Here is a 20,255-nt window from a genome sequence, read left to right as displayed (position 1 = left end):
TATCTCCTAAAAGTTGGACCAAAGATATGTCACATTTTTGACCAGTTAAGCTCTGACATGCTTGATAGGATTGGTTTGAATGTTTTTTTTTGATTACTTTAAATGCTTTTCATGGGTCCAGATTATATTTCATAGTTGTTCTGTGTGTAAATAAGGGTTAGGTACTTTAAACTCATTTTTATCCACTGATCTACTTTTTTTGTATATAACATTTTTGTATATAAATGAAGTGAATTTTAATTATGTCTGTCTTTATACATCATTTATGATTGGAAGTGTTATTCTCATTTAAGTTGAATTGTATATTTCTCTGTAGGTTGTGCTGACTCAGCGACTGAACATCATTAATTCAAAGTGTAACATCTGAACAGTGCTTTTTGAAAAAACCATAAATTAGAGCTAAAGTACTTGGTTCTTTCCAGTAAAATTCCTAACCGTATAAATAAATAAAAAGTGCAATAAAACAAGGAAACAGCGCCACCAAGTAACAATGCAAGAAAACAGCAACTCACACAACAAGAAGAAATAAATAACTGAAAAAAGAACATTTTAAAATGGGGGCAGAGAGTCGATGTAGTTGCAGATGTATCTATTGATCATTTTCTCTATGAAATGTTTTTAAAACAAGAAAAGAAAAATTAAAACTAAGAGGACAATTAAATGGCAGTGTTTGCCAAAATCTTAATGTAACCACTACTTGTATTGAAATAGGCTAATAGCTATAGCTGCATAAATATCTCACATATGGGCCCGTTAAGGAGGATGGTAAGTAAAACACAAATTTAATTTAGTGGAAATAGAAAGAATACATTTATTACAAAATGGATGAATAAACTAAGATGTTACCATTTTGTATGTTAACTTAGATTTAATTAAGAAAAAAAAATAGACCAACTGAAATATTTTTTTCAGAGCTTTTCAATTTCAATGTTCAATTTTCAATTCACTATTAAATTGTCCACATTTCTGTTCTTTTGTTATCCAGATAGTATCACATTGAGTTTAAAACTAGTTTATAGTCCTCCTTTATTTATTCTTCAGTTGCAAATAGTTTTCCCCTTTGCAAGTATCTAGTTCAGTTCAGTCAAGTCAAGTCAATACGTTTTATTTTTTTCAGTTGACTACGTAGTTTCAGTTCAGTCTTTATATAAGTTTAAGTTCATGTTATGTTATTTGAGTTGTCCTGTCACGTTTTTTTTGACGATCACTGTGTCACCGTTTTATTGTTTTTATTCTTCTGAGTGAAGCTTCGCTAGCTTGCTCCGTTAGCCATGTCAATCGTTGTGCTTAGCACAGTACTGTTTGATATATATGGTTACTGTATTTATTTTATTCATTTTTAATGTATATTGCAAGGAGCTGTACTACAGACTGTCACCATAGGCCACGTTGATGTGTTTTTTTGTATTATTCAACAGGTATGTTTGTATTTTCTGTTTATTATTTCTAATGATAATTATAGGTAAAGGGGCCTTTGCACAAGATTGATGTATTATTGTTGTCATTTAATTAATGTTGTATTTTTTTATAACTAGAAAATGGGTTCATGGCAAATTGTAAATAGGCTACATGTGTAAAAGTGTTTTTCTTTGCTGTAATAATTTTAGGAAATCTACACTATCACATTGTGAAATATTTATTAACGGCAACAGTCAGTCTGTCCCGCTTGCTGTTGACGACCGCAGCTGTGGGCAAGGAGCTGTACTACAGACTGTCACCATCGGCCATGTTGGTGTGTTTTTTTTGTATTATTCAACAGTGCTGTGCAGATCAATAAACGCCTTGAAACCAGAGAGAAGGATTTTCGAGTGGTATCTTAAGTCTGCTAAGGTTGACCTTAAAAGAAGTGGTTACACAACCAAGAACTGAGGTTGTTTTGGGAGCAAAGGGAGGTCCTACTCAGTATTAGTGTGGTGTTCCAAATAAAAAGCTTGGTGAGTGTATATTCCTTCATTCACTCATTCAGGAACTAGTTATAATTAATCATTTATTAGTTCATCCCTGATTAATAATTTACATTTTCCTCTGTTAATTTTGGTCTTTATGTAACTTATTGTAAAATGTTAAAAAGCAAACAAATGTTAGCACCTCTAACCTCGATAATATTTCATGTGTTAGTGAATGAAATATTTATTGTGGTTGTCATGTTTTCTTGTGGACAGCAGCAGGTGGTTTGTTAGTTTGGACAGCAGGTGGTGCTGCTGCATCAACAATGTGCTGGGACTCAAAAACAACAGTGTGTTTTTGTCTCACAGGGAGACAGGCTGTGTTCAAACCTGTGCTTGTATATACATATTTATGTACAATCAATATTTATTATTCATATTTAAACAATTAAATGAAATGTAATCACACCCAACAGTGATATCAGGGAGTACTGATCAGTACCTGAGTGGAGCTTTATATCACTGCAGCAGGGTGACAAGTTGAATTACTGGAGGCTTCGGCTGGTGATACAGTAAGTTCCTGTGTACATGCTAGTACATGTTTGTAATTTTCAGGAGCCTGTTCAAAGTTGAATCAAGGAACCTGATATCATCTATATCAGGTCAACAATACCCCTTCTCTATGTTTAGGACTCTCAGTTAATTAATAAAAGTTGCTCTCAGCAACTAGTTGAATTGATCTAAATAAGGAACTCTGAGCTGGAATTTAGGGAAGATAATTTCCAAGTGAATGCAGTCCCAGAGCAACATGCATGAGATGTGACAGGAATGCAGACACCCGCACTTTCGAATGCACACATGAATTATAGTTAAGAAGAAGTGAGGAGGAGCTAACAAAGTGTGTTCTCTTCAAACAGGTAGATCAAGCATTCCCTCCATTTTAAAGTCGGCAGAGCAGAAGGAGTAAAACATCAAGTCTGAGGCAGGTGAGTGTTAATGTTACTGTAAAATATTGATTACTGTCACTATTGATCATTGCTTGTGACTTTTTGGATTAATTGTTAAATGGATAAAATTGTATCAGAAAAGTATGAAATCACAATGTTGACATCTTCAAAGTTGTTTCCTTTCTCCTTATCCCTGGTTTCTGCGTCCTCACAGCGATGTAACGTGACTCACTGGTTCTGTTAAAATAGAGAGAAGTCACAGTTAAGAACAACACAGAGGTTTATCTGAAGTCTGTTTGTTGGATTTAAACCAGAGTCAAAGTTTATCTTTGTGATGGACAGAAAACACACATGGTTGTAGTTAAAGTCATGTAAACTAATAAGAAGATACAGTACTAACATGAGAGGCAGGACTGGGTTTATTATACTGTGTGTGTGCGTGTGTGTGTCTCCAGTGTTACTAGTTTACCTCTCAGACCTCTGAAGATGAAGGAAGAGGAGGAAGAGGAGGACGGAGCAGAGTCTCTAATATCCAGCTGTCTGTCTATGAAGAGTGACCGGTCTAAAGATGAACCTCCAGTCTTCAGTAATGAACCTGGACCCTCAGACACAAAGTAAGAGACTGTTTCTACTGTAAATTGACCTGACCTGTCTTTGACTAACAACCCACACTCTACTAAAATATCTACAACAGTTATTAGTGAGAGTCTGAAGATCTTCTGTAGTGGGTTTAGCCATCTAAATATAAAGTGGCAGCTGATGTGTTTAACAAAGCTGTGTAGCTCATGTTTAAGAGAAATAAAAACTCTTGTACCTGATGAGCTGCCATATGAACTTGGCTGTGGATTATTTCCATCTGAAGATAAAAGTTCGGAAGGGAATTTATTTAAAAAATTGAATTTCAATGAGTATTCATAGACAGGATGATCTCTTTGTCTGTGTCAAGTATGTCCTATCACACACGCACACACATGCACATGCACACGCACACACACACACACACACACACACACACACACACACACACACACACACACACACACACACACACACACACCATTGCAAGTATGAAGATGGAGGGAGGAGCAAACAGGTAGAAACATTCTGTTTACTTGTCAAACGGATAGTGAAAGTAATAATTCTGTTCATTCTGCATTTTAAAGTCGGCAGAGCAGAAGGAGGAAAACAGCAAGTCATAAACACATGAACATTCTAGCCATGATGTTCTCTTTCTCGACATCGCCCTGGAAACCAGTTATTATCTGGTTTCGGTCAATATTGCGGTTAGGCTGCAGTTCCTCTTTTGATATCGTGGTTGGGCTGTAGTTCCTCTTTTGACACTTATAGCGGCTGAGTCATCGACCTGCAGTTACGTCAGCCAGGTGTAACTTCCTGAAAAACACTTCAAAACACACAACACTCTTGAACAAGATAATAACATGGTTAGAAAGTATAAAGACAAAATATGAGATAACATATATACAATTATTCCAACAGTTTCCTTTCTTCTCTTCCTGATTTCTGCGTCCTCACAGTGATGTAACGTGATTCACTGGTTCTGTTAAAATAGAGAGAAGTCACAGTTAAGAACAACACAGATGTTTATCTGAAGTCTGTTCGTTGGATTTAAACCAGAGTCAAAGTTTATCTTTGTGATGGACATCAATATAAATTAATAATGTAAAGTAATAAAAAAGATACAGTACTCCAGAGTCCAGATTAAAAGAAAAGGGTGATTGCTGAAAGTTTTATTTTCTTTCACTGAGAGTTTTATTTTGATTCATGTGTTTATGTGTATTTTAAGTTATTATCACTTGCTATTACTGTTATTGTTTGGTGTTTGGAAGTTTTTCTGCTTTGGAAAACCCTTGGTGCTATTTACTTGAAAAGTGCTATAATTCATATTATTATTATTATTATTATTATTATTAGTAGTAGTAGTAGTAGTAATAATAATATTGTTGTTGTTATTATTATTATTACTTAGTTGAGAGGCAGGACTGGGTTTATTATACTGTGTGTGTGTGTGTGTGTGTGTGTGTGTCTCCAGTGTTCCTAGTTTACCTCTCAGACTCCAGAAGATGAATGATTCAGAGGAAGAGGAGGACGGAGCAGAGTCTCTAATATCCAGCTGTCTGTCTATGAAGAGTGACCGGTCTAAAGGTTTACTTCCAGTCTTCAGTAATGAACCTGGACCCTCAGACACAAAGTAAGAGACTGTTTCTACTGTAAATTGACCTGACCTTCCTTTAAATGTAATTTAACAACAAACACCACTGACTGACAACCCACATTTTACTGAACCATCTTCATCAGTTATTAGTGAGTATCAGAAGATCTCCGGCAGCATGTTCAACCATCTAAATATAAAGTGGCAGCTGATGTGTTTAGTAAAGCTGTGCAGCTCATGTTCAAGAGAATTAAATATTTTTCTACCTGAGGATGTATTATGAACTGGGATGGAAGCCGTGGATTATTTCCATCTGAAGATAAAAATTCTTAAGGGAAGTTATTTAAAAAAAGAATTTGGTTTCAATATGGTTGTAGTGTAGATATGAAGGAAATATAGTGGAAAGAAATAATGAACTACCTTCCTTTCAGCTCTAATCTAATAGTTAAGTAACAAGTCAAATTGTTTCTGTCCTTATATATGAAAGGAAAATTGAGTGTTAATGTAAATGTATAGAAACATACTGCTGCAGCTGATTTATCACTGCAGACTGACCATTTAGAGGAAACTGAGTCTGACATTTAATATTTGGGAAAAGTAAAATATGTAAAACTGTTGTATCACAACACAAATGAAAGAATATATTATGAAGATATTTAACAGAGCTCTCTGTTCAGCAGCACAACACAAGAAAAAAGAGCAGCAGTTTGTTATTTTTCCCATGCTCAATTCCCTCCTGCTTATGTTTCCTGAACATTAGTGCGTCAGAGTAGCTTAAAGGAGCGCTGTGGAGTTTTATTGTTAACAAACAAAAGTCATGGACTTATTATGTGTTGAATCCATTTAATTCCTAATGAGACATTTGCAAAGTAAATGTTTTAGAGTCTCCTGTCAGAGAGAGCTTCAACTCCACCTCCGGGAGAGCTTTGACCATGTGCCGGGGGATTGTCGGGGTGGCTGACCGGTGCTGTGGCCGTAAGGTGGTCGGTGCCTGTCGTGGCGGCAATTCCCGAACCCGCTGGTGGACACCGGCGGTGAGGGATGCCGTCAAGCTGAAGAAGCCTTTTTGGCTTGTGGGACTCCGGAGGCAGCAGGCAGGTACTGACAGGCCAAGTGGAGTGCAGCTGCGGCGGTCGCTGAGGCAAAAACCCGGAGGAAACATGGGAGGAGTTCGGTGAGGCCATGGAGAACGACTTCCGGACAGCTTCAAAGAGGTTCTGGACCACCATCCGGCGTCTCAGGAGGGGGAAGCAGTGTACCGTCAACACGCTGCTGACCTCGACTCGGGACGTTGTGGATCGGTGGAAGGAATACTTCGAAGACCTCCTCAGTCCCACCGACATGCCTTCCGGTAAGGAAGCAGAGCCTGGGGACCCGGGTGTGGGCTCTCCTATCTGTGGGGCTGAGGTCGCGGAGGTGGTCAAAAAGCTCCTCTGTGGCAGGGCCCCGGGGGTGGATGAGATCCGCCCGGAGTTCCTCAAGGCCCTGGATGTTGTGGGGCTGTCATGGTTGACACGACTCTGCAGCATCACGTGGAAATCGGGGGCAGTGCCCTTGGATTGGCAGACTGGGGTGGTGGACCCTCTTTTTAAGAAGGGGGACCGGAGGGTGTGTTCCAACTATAGGGGGATCACACTCCTCAGCCTCGCTGGTAAGGTCTATTCACGGGTACTGGAGAGGAGGGTCCATCGGATAGTAGAACCTCGGATTCAGGAGGAGCAATGTGGTTTTCGTCCAGGTTTTGGAACTGTGGACCAGCCCTACACCCTCTGCAGGGTCCTTGAGGGTGCATGGGAGTTTGCTCCAAGTCCACATGTGTTTTGTGAACTTGGAGAAGGCATTCGACCGTGTCCCTCGGGGAGTCCTGAGGCGGGTTCTCCGCCGTCCATTCCCTGTACGACCGGTGTCAGAGCTTGGTCCGCATTGCCGGTAATAAGTCGGACTTGTTTCCAGTGAGGGTTGGACTCCGCCAGGGCTGCCCTTTGTCACCGATCCTGTTCATAATCTTTATGGACAGGATTTCTAGGCACAGCCAGGGCGTTGAGGGGGTCCGGTTTGGTGACCTCAGGATTGGGTCACTGCTTTTTGCAGATGATGTGATCCTGTTGGCTTCTTCAGACCGTGACCTCCAACTGTCACTGGATCGGTTCGCTGCCGAGTGTGAAGCGGCCTGGATGAGAATCAGAACCTCCAAATCTGAGTCCATGGTCCTCAGCCGGAAAAGGGTGGAGTGCACTCTCCGGGTCGGGAATGAGATCCTGCCCCAAGTGGAGGAGTTCAAGTACCTCGGGATCTTGTTCACAAGTGAGGGAAGGATGGAGCAGAAGATCGACAGGCGGATCGACAGGTGTCTGCAGTTATGCGGACTCTGCACAGATCCGTCATGGTGAAGAGGGAGCTGAGCCGAAAGGCAAAGCTCTCGATTTACCAGTTGATCTTCGTTCCTACCCTCACCAATGGTCATGAGTTTTGGGTAGTGATCGAAAGAACGAGATTGTGGGTACAAGTGGCCGAAATGAGCTTTCTCCGTAGGGTGGCTGGGCTCTCCTTTAGAGATAGGGTGAGAAGCTTGGTCATCTGGGAGGAGCTCGGAGTAGACCTGCTGCTCGTCCGCATTGAGAGGAGCCAGATGAAGTAGCTCATGAAGAATGTGTTCATGTCCACAGAGAGAGGAAGAGTAGGGATGTTTCTGTGGAGGAGCAGCTGTCCTGCTGTTCTTTGTGTCAGGACATCCTGAAGGATCCAGTCTCTACCAGCTGTGGACACTGGTTCTGCAGACAGTGCTTCACCTCATACTGGGACCAGTCTGCTTCATCAGGAGACTCCTCCTGTCCCCAGTGTGCAGAAAGATCCAGAACCAGACCTGGACTGCAGACAGACAGTCAGACCAGCACTGTACAAAGTAAGACTGAAGATCTGTCTGCTGACGTCATCATCTCTGAAAACAGGACAGAAATTCTATCCTACTGAACACAGTCTTATTTCTTTATAATTAAACATGTTTTCCACTCTTTCAGCAGAAAGTGGTCTGCAGGAGGTTTTAGGTGAACATCAGATCAGTCTGAGTAGGAGCTATGAATGCGTGACTGATGAAGCAGGAAGTGAAATCCTTCTCAACAGCAGCTACACTGAGGTCCACATCATAGAGGGACTGAGTGAAGAGGTTAATACCCAACATGAGGTGTGGCATCTTGAAACAGTTTCCGAGATGAAGACCCTCCATGACGCTCCAATCAAGTGTCAGGACATCTTTAAAGCCTTACCTGACCAACTGAAACACATCAGAGTCGTTCTGATGAAAGGTGTTGCTGGTGTTGGAAAAACCTTCACAGTACAGAAGTTCACTCTGGACTGGGCACAGGGCTCCGAAAACCAAGATATCCGTCTGCTGATTCTGTTCTCGTTCAGGGCGCTGAACTTGATCAAAGATGAGCAGTACAGTCTGCTCATGCTGATCCATGTTTTCCATCCAACATTACAGAAGCTCACAGCAGAGAAGCTCGCTGTCTGTAAAGTTTTGTTCATCTTTGACGGCCTGGATGAAAGCAGACTTTCACTGGATTTCAACAACAATGAGGTTGTGACTGATGTCACACAGAAGTCACCAGTCAGCATGCTGTTGATAAAGCTCATCGAGGGGAAGCTGCTTCCATCGGCTCTCATCTGGATAACTTCCCGACCTGCAGGAGCCAATCAGATCCCTCCTTCATGTGTTAGCAGGGTAACAGAAGTGCGAGGCTTCACTGACGCCCAGAAGGAGGAGTACTTCAGGAGGAGATTCATTGATGAAGAGCAGTCCAGCAGAATCATCTCACACATCAAGACATCCAGGAGCCTCCACATCATGTGTCACATCCCAGTCTTCTGCTGGATCACTGCTACAGTTCTGGACCACATGTTGACTACAGACCAGAGAGGAGAGCTGCCCAAGACCCTGACTGACATGTACTCACACTTCCTGCAGGTTCAGACAAAGAGGAAGAAGAACAAGTATGATGAGGGACATGAGACGAGTCCACAGGAGCTGACGGAGGCTGACAGGAAACTTCTTGTGAAGCTGGGGAGGCTGGCGTTTGAACAACTTGAGAAAGGAAACATCCTATTCTACCAAGAAGACCTGGAGCAGTGTGGTCTTGATGTCACAGAGGCCTCAGTGTTATCAGGATTTTGTACAGAAATCCTCAAAAGAGAGAGTGTGATCTTCAAGAAAACAGTCTACAGCTTTGTTCATCTGAGTGTTCAGGAGTTTCTGGCTTCAGTCTACATGTACCACTGTTACACCAGCAGGAACACAGAGGTACTGGAGGACTTCCTCGGAGAAAAGTACATACACAGAGAATCAAAAGCAAAGACTTTACTCAGGAAAATGTCTGCTTATTTCAGAAAAAAGAACTATGACTCATCTCTGGGTCACTTCCTGAAGGGAGCCATGGAGAAATCTCTCAGAAGTGAAAATGGCCACCTTGACCTGTTTGTCCGCTTCCTTCATGGTCTCTCTCTGAAGTCCAACCAGAGTCTCTTAGGCGACCTGCTGGGTCAGACAGAGAACAGTCCAGAAACCATACAGAGAGTCATCTACAAACTGAAGAAGATGAACAGTGAGTTTATCTCTCCTGACAGAAGCATCAACATCTTCCACTGTCTGATGGAAATGAACGACCGCTCAGTACATCAGGAGATCCAAGAGTTCCTGAAGTCAGAGAACAGATCAGAGAAACTCTCTGAGATCCACTGCTCAGCTCTGGCCTACATGCTGCAGATGTCAGAGGAGGTTCTGGATGAGTTGGACCTGAAGAAGTACAACACATCAAAGGAAGGACGAAGGAGACTGATCCCAGCTGTGAGGAACTGCAGAAAGGCTCAGTAAGTCCAGATGTGATTAACATTATAAATCAGTGTAGATTAGTAGTTTAGATCTTCAAATATAAATTATATAACATTCTTATGATTGTTTAAAGCTGAAATATTATGTCTGAAATGAATTCCATTTATTTCTAGTAATCATTGGATTATTCAGTTTTTTTTAAATGATTCAACCATATTGTTTTGTTTATTGTGTTTGGGCAGCAGTATTTCAGATTCTCAGAGAGGAATGTCTACAAGTAAATGTCATGCAGTCATCTCACACGAGCATCTAAATATTTAGTTACATTAATATTTGATTATGTGCAGGTGTAATACTGCCAAGTTCTGTAGAACCCGACGAGTAGCTGTAGATGGTCTTTCTCAACTTTAACCTTTATACTGAATTGAACTGAGTAAAAATAATCTGGAGTCAAATTAAAAATAGTTGACAATAAAAACAGTTTTCTAATCAAGATGGTCTCATGTTAACTCTGTAGAGACAGACATGGGATCAGATCAGAGACAGACTGTGCACATTATGGAAGTTTCAATGTAACTCCATTGTCTCTCCTTCATCTGCAAGATTAAAGCAAAACAAAGATTAAGAGTCTAATTGTATGAGAGTGATGAGAATTATTGATATATATATAAATGTATATATATATTATTCAAGCACAGTGAGACACGATCAACTGAACTAGGAGTGCTCTGGTAGCTTACTGGTTAAAACGCATGCTATATAACTGTAGTATCTGCTGGTTTCGCCTCTTGTTTTCTGTTATTTCTCTGTTGCTGTCCATTAAAGTGTCCTCTTTCATGATAACATATGTTGTAATATATGTGTTATGACAGACTTTATGGCTGTAGTCTATCAGAGTCTCACTGTGAAGTTGTGGCCTCAGCTCTGAAGTCCAATCCTCATCTGACAGAACTGAACCTGAACTACAACAAGCTGTCTGATTCAGGAGTGAAGCTTTTCTCTGCTGGACTGGAGAGTCGAAACTGTAGACTGAAGACTCTGAGGTCAGTTCATTGGCTGTAGCTTTGGTAGTTTTTATTTTCTATGTTTTCAATTCAGATTTTTCACCTAAGTTTCAAAAGTTTGTTTCATATACTGTCAGGATTTGTCTGTAAACAAATCTGTAGAATTTAAGTTCTTTCAGGAATCCTCATATTAGCTTTAATTGAACTTATGAAGTCATTTCCTGCAGTATAGCTGTGTTAGGAAGAGACCACTTCACAGTCAGTATGGACAGGAGGAATGATTACTGCCACCAGTAACATGTTTAAATCACACATACCTACTAAACTACCAAATAAAGGAAGAAGGAGGTCATGTAATAAACAAAAATCCATATTGATCCTCTAATTACAGACTTCACTGAGTTCAGCAGCATTTTACGACTCAGCGTTGTGGAGACATTTGGATGATCCACAATAACACGATGACAAAGTCATTCTGCTCATTTTAGGCAAAGGAGTCTCACTCTGAACCTTTGAAACCAAACAACTCAAACAGCAACAAAGATAATTCAGTATTTACATATTCCATCACTTTTATGTAGCTGTGCAGTGTTTATACTGAGTGAAATATTTAAACACAATATGCTGTGATTTTCTTTTATGGTGACACCATTAAATGTAAATATTGTACATAATCAATATAATATTCCTCCTATTTTTCGCAAAATCCATCCTGACATATTTACCATTCTTGTACATGTTGGGATCTTGAGCAGAGTCTTAAATTCTTAAATACATTTACTTCAGCTCTGAACAGATTATGAAACATTGAATGATTTAAAGCATGAACTTTGTCTTCTAAAGTAACATCATTTATTCTTTATTCAGAGTCTTTGACTGCAGTTTGTCAGGGATCAGCTGTGCTTCTCTTCTCTCAGCTCTGAAGTCCAACCCCTCCCATCTGAGAGAGCTGAGTCTGGGAGGAAACAAGCTGCAGGATTCAGTGATGAAGCTTCTGTGTGATTTTCTTACGAGTTCAGACTGCATATTGGAGAAACTGGGGTCAGTTCAGGTGTTTAAATTATGAATATAGTATTATTTATGACTCATTGTTGACATGAATATGTGTCTGAATGTTGCGGTGACATTTGGATGATGTCTGTAGAAGGCAGACATTATGATGATCCACAATAACACAATGATAAAGTCAATCTGCTCATTTTAGAGAAAAACTGAAACATGTGACACTGGATAATTCACTCTGAACCTCTGAAACTCTTGATTTTTACAGTAAATTTCCCCTTCACTTTCATTTTTGTTCTTTAAATTTAAACAAAAACTTTCAGACAGCTACAAATATAATATCCAGTATTTACTTGTTCCAACACTTTTATGAAGCTGTGCAGTGTTTATGCTGACTGAAATATTTAAACACAACATGCTGTGATTTTTTAAAATGTTGACACCATTAAATATAAATATTGTAGATATATTGAACATCCTTTTCCTCCTATTTTCCCAAAATCCATCCTGACATATAAGCTATCTTTGTAAATGTTGGGATCTTGAGTATAATCTGAAATACATTTCTGTGGGTTTTTTAACTTGTGTTTGGCTGCACAACATGAGTTTGTATAGATGGAGTCAGTGGTGGAGCTGCAGAGTTTAAGAGGTGAAGTCACTACGTCTTTATTGAAGTAGCAGCATGTTGTCATTAATATTAATGAGAGCTCTTTTTCACTGTTTGTATTTGACAGTTTTTAACCTGCATCCTGTTGGGTTCAGCTGTTTGGAGTTTCCATTTTCTAAACTTCTACATTTAAACCTTCTTCATCTCTGAACAGATTATGACACACTGAATGATTTCTTCTAAAGTAACATCATTTATTCTTTATTCAGATTGGAGGACTGCAGTTTGTCGGAGATCAGCTGTGCTTCTCTGGTCTCAGCTCTGAAGTCCAACCCCTCCCATCTGAGAGAGCTGAATCTGAGAGGAAACAAGCTGCAGGATTCAGTAATGAAGCTACTGGGGGATTTTCTGAAGAGTCCAGACTGTGGACTGGACACTCTGGGGTCAGTTCACTGACAGTCTGTTACTATTATTGATCTTAATGTTTAAAATCTGAACCTAATTTATGACTCAGTGTTGACAGGAATATGTGTCTGAATGTTGTAGTGACATTTGGATGATGTCTGTAGAAGGCTGACATTATGATGATTGACAATAACACAGTATTGCTCCAAAACTTTATGAAGCTGTGCAGTGTTTATACTGACTGAAATGTTAAGACAGAAGATGTGATTTTTTTATGTTGACAACATTAAGTATAAATATTATAGATATATTGAACTTCCAAATTCCCCAAAATCCATCCTGACATGTAAACGTTATGATCTTGAGTAGAATCTAAAATAAATTTCTGTGGGTTTTTTAACTTGTCTTTGGCTGCACAACATGAGTTTGTATACATGGAATCAGTGGTGGAGCTGCAGAGTTTAAGAGGTGAAGTCACTACGTCTTTATTGAAGTAGCAGCATGTTGTCATTAATATTAATGAGAGCTCTTTTTCACTGTTTGTATTTGACAGTTTTTTAACCTGCATCCTGTTGGGTTCAGCTGTTTGGAGTTTCCATTTTCTAAACTTCTACATTTAAACCTTCCAGTTTGTCAGAGATCAGCTGTGCTTCTCTGGTCTCAGTTCTGAAGATCAACCCCTCCCATCTGAGAGAGCTGTATCTGACAGGAAACAATCTACAGTATTCAGATGTGATGCTCCTGCGTGATCTTGAGGAGAGTCAGGACTGGAGACTGGAGACTCTGAGGTTAGTAGAGAGTTGGAGTCAGTCTGTGCTGGTTTCAGCAGTTTAGTATTAAACACAGTCAGTATCAAAGCAAAGATCCAGTATTTCATTCCATATTTTATCAGCAGTAAATCCATCAGTAAACTGATGAGTGAATGTCTCTGTTTCTGCAGTAATGATGTGTTCATGACTCTCAGTACTTTATTTCCTCTGTGTACTTCAGTGAAATCTGCAGAGGAAACACACTTGGTAGTAAAAGTGTGTGCAGGTGTGTGAGCTTGGAGCTCAGTGTGTTCACTCTAACACGTTAACATGAGAGCTGAAAGGAAGCAAGCTACGCTGCACAGCTGTTCCACTTCTGGTCTGAACAGGACTGAAGTCCCTGCTGCTATTTATACTGGATGTGCTGCATCACTGACTGAAAGCTGATGAATTGAGTCTCACTAAACACTGATTCATCACCTCTGTTGTTTTTTCTTTTCTCATCAGCTGGTGATGATCTCTGTCAGAGTGAGAGTGAACATCCAGGAGTGTTGAGAGAGGATCAGCTGGATCCTGATGATCCATCTGGAGTCTGGATCTGGATTTTGTCGTCTTCACTTAAGTCTCTGAACATGAGCTGTTTGATGCAGAAAAGATAAAGTAAAACAGGTGTTATAGGTCAGACTCTGAGTCTGGGCTCATATGACTTATTGACTGTGACTTTCAGCAGGAGAAGGATTACTGCTGGGAGAGAGTGAGACGTCGCTGTTTTACCACAATCAGAGCAGCAAAGTAGAAATAATGATGACGTGTTGCAGTTTTCTCACAGTCTCAGCTGGAAATATAAAAGTTTTAATTTGGTATATTATGTGTATAGACATGTAACTTGCGAGTATTGTAACAAACTATGATGCCAAAATTCAATATAAGAAGATACTTACAAGGTGTAAAGAAATCCTGAGATAAGAGTTTTCTGTAGAGATTTTTAAAATTTTTTTACTATATTTCACTATATTGTATTTGATATGTTTGTAGATATATTTTTAACTACTCTACAGAGGCTGAAAATGTGATAGACGTTATTAGTCTTTGCAGCCATTTATAAACAAACTAACGTGACCAAACTCTTCATAATGTAGGAACATGTCACCCAGTGCAGCGATGTTGCTCATTGGCATGTTTTTTAAATGCTATATACATATAATTGTGATGCAATTTACATGTAGTAATGTTTTTTTTGTTAATTGCCAATGAGTGAATGGGTAATTTAAGGATATTCAAGATTCAAGATTTCATTTCGCAGTACATTTGAGAAAAAGGGGGTGTTAAAAACATTCAAATATGTAATAAAATTAATAAAATAAATATAAAATATAAAACATAAAATAAAAGAAAAATAATAAAAGAAAACAAACATTCGTTCCAACATTTAGACCGACATTTAGCAGCATTTTGGGTTGAGTAAAAAGTGCATGAACCTGCTCAAATTTGAATAAAAACTGGAAAATAAGAGTGTTGGTGATAGCTCTCATTGACATTATAAATAAATTCAGTAATTTTCTTCCATTCTCATAATAAATCCGTTTTTTGATATTTTTCCATTAGTATATCAATGCATTTGGCCTCATTTTGGCACCACTAGCGTACGTCACGCCGATATATGGAACTGAATTAAATTAGGGAGAGAGAGAGAGTGAGATAGAGAGAGGTAGAAAGGCAACAGAGAGAGAGAGAGAGCAGAGCATCAGTGTTGTTTCTGCTGTGCATCAGAGAGGAGAGAGGACCATCACCGAACTAACCAGCGGCTTGTTTTTCAGGTAAAAACACGTTAATCTTACAGTTTATACTCTATATACGGGGCTGTTTATAATGTGTATATAATATGTATTGATGATTATCGGTCCGTCGTTTTATTTCTTTGCCTCTGTGAAGATGGAGATGCTGAGAGAGAGAGAGAGAGAGAGAGATGGAGAGGGGCGCTGTTCAAAACAAAACCTCTGAAATAATCAATTTGCTCAGACTGACAGCTTGTTTTACACCTTTTAAAAAACGATCATCTTTAGTTTTTAACATCTATATGAATAAAATCGTGACCCCTTCACGTTTCTTTCTGCGTGTGCGCTCGTGTCATTGTCTTATCAGTGGGGCGTTTTTTCCTTCGCTGCCCTTTACTACGCACATTGGCACAAACCACAAACTGAGCTTGTGACGCTTTGAATTGTCTATTTTTTGCCATTTGTTTCGATTGTAGCTGCGAGGCTGGAGTTGGCACAGTGGTTGAAAGCGCTGTCTGCTCCATCTGGTCGTGTTTTTGTGGCGTTTATTTTGTGTGTGTCTGGTTGGGGTTCGTTGTAAAATGGAGGCTGGATGGAGGAGGAGGAGGAGGAGAAGGAGGAGGATGCTGCCATGGCCTCCCTCCGCCTCTCACAACCTGCCTCTGCACATCACATGGCATCGCTGCAGCCTGAAAATCATCCAAAATCAACAGATATAACCATTAATGTAGTATTTGGTGCCATTGTATGAGTCGATCAGTGATGCTCACGGTTTAAAAATGCATTTCATCCAATAATCCCACAGAGACTCAGTGTGATGATGCTCCTAGGATTCAATACAAGGTCATAATAAACTGATTTATAGGCTCTACGATATTAATACAATCCTATAATATTAGATTATTAAAGGTCAATCAATGAGTAGTGTAATAGGATTTCCACACTGTAATTTAGTTATTTTGGTCTATACTGTACACGCACCTCTGTCTGTCCTGGAAGATCCCCTCTCTTTTGATCTGATGAGGTTTCCTCCATTTTTCACTCTTCAAAAGGGTTTTTTTGGGGAGGTTTCCTTTATATTAATCAATGGTCTAAAAGGATAGAAGATCTTGTCTGTTGAATAGATTGTATGGCAAATTTGTGGTTTGTTATATTGGACTATATAAATAAAAATGGACATGACTTGAATGAAAGCAGCCATAAATGTTGTTCAGTTTCATTTTGCTGTGTGCACATTAAATATGTATTTGTTATATATTATGGTCTTATTTGATACCATAAAGTACTGAAGCCCATTTAGACAAAAGAGAGGTTTTATGCAAAATTATTAATTACATAGCCGCTGTATGATATATTTTCTAGTCTGAACCTGAGCTTGTGTGTTATTTTCTGTACTTGTAGACTTCCTCAATTTTGTTTTATTTGCAGCAATTTTTCTCAGTGGAAATTATGATGGTGATGGTGATGATGATGGTGGTGATGGAGGCATTGTGGCTGAAATAATAGAGTTAGATAGAATAGAAGAGAAGAGAATAGAGTAGCTGTGTGGTCAGTGAATTTCCCTATAATAAGAAATATAACACCATCCCATGTTATAATGGCAAGCTGTTCAAATGTCACTGTCTAGCAGAGATGTTTCTTTTCTTGGAAAATAGACAGGAAACCTCAGGAGTGTCAGGAGTGTCAGATTTTCAGAAAACCCTTATGAGAAGGTTTTGAGACATCTAAGGTCAGAACATAGAGGTTGAAATCAGTGTTGAAAAGTCAAACTTAAAATAAAAAGCCAGATGTAAAATGACTCCACTGATGCTGATGATTTGACTGTTTTTAATCACTCTAACTGTCTACGAACAGGAACAGAGCAGAGATTCACAGCAATTTTTCAACATGATTGTTTGTGTATATTATGTCCATCTCTTCTCTGTGTGCACTCTTTAACGGTTCATATTTGTCTGTCCGTGCTGACTCACACAGCCCTGTTGCGTAACCTTTGTCGTGGCCTCAGCTGAGTCCTGTTTGGTTGGTGATTACTGTTCTGTTCGGAGCAGGACTCTACCAGCTGAGACTGCAGAGCACATAAACCACAGAGACAGATAATTACTTTAAACTGATAAATTAAATTGACCAAATGTCACAGCAGGAAGTTGTCATCAGAGTGTTCATGGGGAGGATGTTTGTGTCGTTTTCATGTGATCACTTTCTTTTGTCATTTGAGCATAACAAAATGTTTACTACATTCAGACTGCAGCTGCTGCAGGGAAACAGGAAACAGACTTACATTGTTTAAGGTGCATTTTTAAGCCATTTAGAGTCACATCTGATAACCTTTGTTTCACACAGATCAGAATCCTCTCTGCACGGATGTCTGATGCAACTGATAGCGACTGTTAGCTTAGCATATAGCTCACGCTGCAGACAGACAGTAGCTGACTCAGATTAAAGCAACAACAGTGCTGCTGTTTGTGTGCATTATAATGTACAGCTCAGACTATAGAGACGTCTCATGCGCCTCTGTTGACCTACATGTGTGTGTGTGTGTGTGTGTGTGTGTGTGTGTGTGTGTGTACTAAGCCTCAGATATGGGCAGATGGATCTAGAAGACGTGAAAGATAAACCAGCTTTTACTGCTTTAACTGGCTTCTTCTGCTCTGTACGTGGCTTCATTCACACTGCAGCTCTGAGTCACATTGTGCAGAACATAATTTATGGTTCAGGAAGTAGTGTGTTCTTTATGTAGTGACGCCGATAGTTAAGACTCATACAGGGTTTGTAGACATACACTGTAAAACATCATACAGGAATTAAGTGGAATAAACTCAGCTGTTGCCATTAAAACTTAAGTTAAATATATATGTTTTTATTTCTTCCATGTTAATTTAAGCTTTCATTTTTAACTTGAAGTTTTTTGACTTAATTGAATGAATGTACGGCCAAGACTTCACTCAACTTAATATATAACGTTTTTAAAGATATTAATATTGTCATGAAAACAGTGAAAATCATAATGGAGGCTATAAAATTCAGTCTCAGTTTAATAAAGACGTTGACTTTGTGCTGACTCAGGTATAATGCATCAGCTGCAACTGTAAATTCTTTGTGTCCAATGAAAAACTGATTTATCAAACTGAATAAAAGATGTATATTATGTAACTTATATTAGTTTTACATTTTCACAACTCATGAGACGACAAATTATTACAATTATTCAACTTAAGTTCAGTCAACTCATATTTAACCCTTTGTAGGTCTGCTGAATCACTTTGTGTCATGATATCTGCTCAAAAACTAAATCTATTGAACCCATTTAACTTTTAGGTCAATCTTTTCCACTTCTATGAGGTATGTAATGCACAGACAGACCATCAGGTTGTGTTATGGTTGCTATAGATACAGGTTGTTCTATGGTTGCTATAGATACAGGTTGTTCTATGGTTGCTATAGATAGAGGTTGTTCTATGGTTGCTATAGATAGAGGTTGTGCTTTAGTGTATAAACGAAGAATAAAACAAATCACTGCTGACATCAGAGATCCTGCTGGAGACATTTATTTTCATTTTTTCATCTTGTACATGAACAGAATGAGTCTCTAACATGTTTTTAATTTTTTTAGAACAAATGAGGTCTGAATGAAGTCTGTAAAACATCACATTTAGGCTCAATGAGGAAATAAAATCCATGTTTTATGTTGTCATGGCCTCAAAGAGGAAGGAAAAACAAAAGAATGATTAAAAAAATAAATGAATAGTGCTTTCTTGGTGTGACCTACAAACGGTTAAGGCAGCCGGGTGGACATACTGTATGTTTCTATGTAAAATGAGCTTAAAATATTTTACAGTGCACATGGACATATAAGCAGATGATGAAATGTACATCATGTGGCTGCTACACTGGCATGTAAAGTGTGATTTGGATTTAATAGTGTGGAGCTCAGGGTGGAGGATGAGCCTGAAATGCTTCTAGTCATCATATCAGAGACCTGAGTACTCGGCACAGACCTGCAAGATGTGATTTTTATAGTTATCTTTTGGACAGTAGACAGTGAAGAGTACACAGATATGCTGAAGTTTCCTCATGTTGGCTTTTAAACCATTAAAAGTTGAAAGCTGGCATGATAAAACTCCTGTCCTACTTACCATGAATGTGAAGCGGAAAAAAACTGCATTGGAGTTATGAGTATGCAGCTTTCCCTGCTTTTCTTTCCTTCCTTTTTTTCTATTTTATGATGTTTTTTAATGCTTATACAACCTCTGCAGCTCCTGTCTGACGTGACCTGGAAAGACTGACAAAGGTTTATCATATAAATTGCTCTTTTCCTCCTTCCCTTCCTCGGGCGTTTTGATAATGGAGCAGAAGATGGATGGTTCAATGATGGAGGGAGTGGCTGCTGGATGGATTTCAGTGCCTCTTCGTCCATTTGTTAAGTGGAGTGTAGATTTAATCCAGTCAGGCCCATCGACAGATAATGATGGACAGGGAGTGTTAGCATTAGCCTTTTCAGCTGCTGCTATTATCAGCATGCTGCAGTGGCTCAATTAGCTTTGCTTTCTACTTGTTTCTACACACACACACACAAACACACACACACACACACACACACTCCTGAGCTAACATATCATTTTAAAAGTGTTAAAGTGTTGTGCTTCCTCTCCGACAGGCCCAGCTGCACAATCCCTCATCATGACTAAAGAGGAGAACCTGGAGGTGCAGGAGAAGGAGAGGCACGACCGGGAGGAGCAGGAAGAGGGCAAAGTCCAGAAGGAGGAGGAGGAGGCCCTGACCGAGGAAGAGGAAGAAGAGGAAGACGACGATGAGGAATACGAGCTAGAGGGGGAGAAGGAGGGTGAGGAGAGAACAGAGGTGGAGGATGAGGAGGAGGACGAGCAAG

The 20,255-nt window shown here is 39.5% G+C and overlaps 1 pseudogene; it reads left to right on the top strand.

Moving 5' to 3' along the window:
• Positions 1–3,367: 3,367 nt before the first annotated feature.
• LOC133981044 (NLR family CARD domain-containing protein 3-like) lies at positions 3,368–20,055 on the top strand (annotated as a pseudogene).
• Positions 20,056–20,255: the final 200 nt, after the last annotated feature.

Source organism: Scomber scombrus, chromosome 5, assembly GCF_963691925.1.
Source record: "Scomber scombrus chromosome 5, fScoSco1.1, whole genome shotgun sequence".
In the NCBI taxonomy this organism is placed as follows: Eukaryota; Metazoa; Chordata; class Actinopteri; order Scombriformes; family Scombridae; genus Scomber; species Scomber scombrus.
Note: the sequence above shows the minus strand (reverse complement) of the source record. Positions and strands in the feature narration are given on the sequence as shown.